The sequence below is a fragment of the Fusarium proliferatum genome (assembly GCF_900067095.1).
Source record: "Fusarium proliferatum ET1 genome assembly, contig: FPRO_scaffold003, whole genome shotgun sequence".
NCBI classification, from domain to species: domain Eukaryota; kingdom Fungi; phylum Ascomycota; class Sordariomycetes; order Hypocreales; family Nectriaceae; genus Fusarium; species Fusarium proliferatum.
The window spans coordinates 2,079,869-2,080,470 of NW_022194792.1; positions in this window are offsets into that span (position 1 = coordinate 2,079,869).

The window sequence follows — 602 nt, forward strand, 5'->3', positions numbered from 1 at the left end:
TAAGCCTAATATATTTTTAACTTTTAGCTTAATAATAAAGTTAATATTTATTTTAAATTAATTAATCCTTTAGTTTTAATTTATATTAACTTTTATTTAATTAATCTTACTATAAAAGTAATAAACTTTATATTACTTAATTAATAAATAAATTTTTTTTTCGCTTACTATTAGCCTTATAAGGCTATTAAGCTTTTAACTTTATATATAAAGGCTTAAATAATAAGGCCCCTATAGTAAGCCTATATCTTAAAAGGTTAAAATTATATAAGGTTTATTTACCTTAATGGTGCAATTACTGCCTTAATTAAGCAGTATTAATACCGCCTTTTAGCAGCTATATTAGCCTTCTTTTTGCACCCTATTTAAAAGAATATACTTAAATTAACCTTTTTAACCTTAATAAAAGGTTATTATTAATAAAGATAGGCTAAATCTATTATACTTCTACTTAAAGGTTAATTAAACCCTACCTAACTAAAAGATTAAATATAAACTTATAAATATATTCCCTAACCTAACTATTAATTATAATTATTAATATTAATTATAGCTATTATTATAATATTTATATATAATAGCCTGCAGGCTAATTAGGCCTA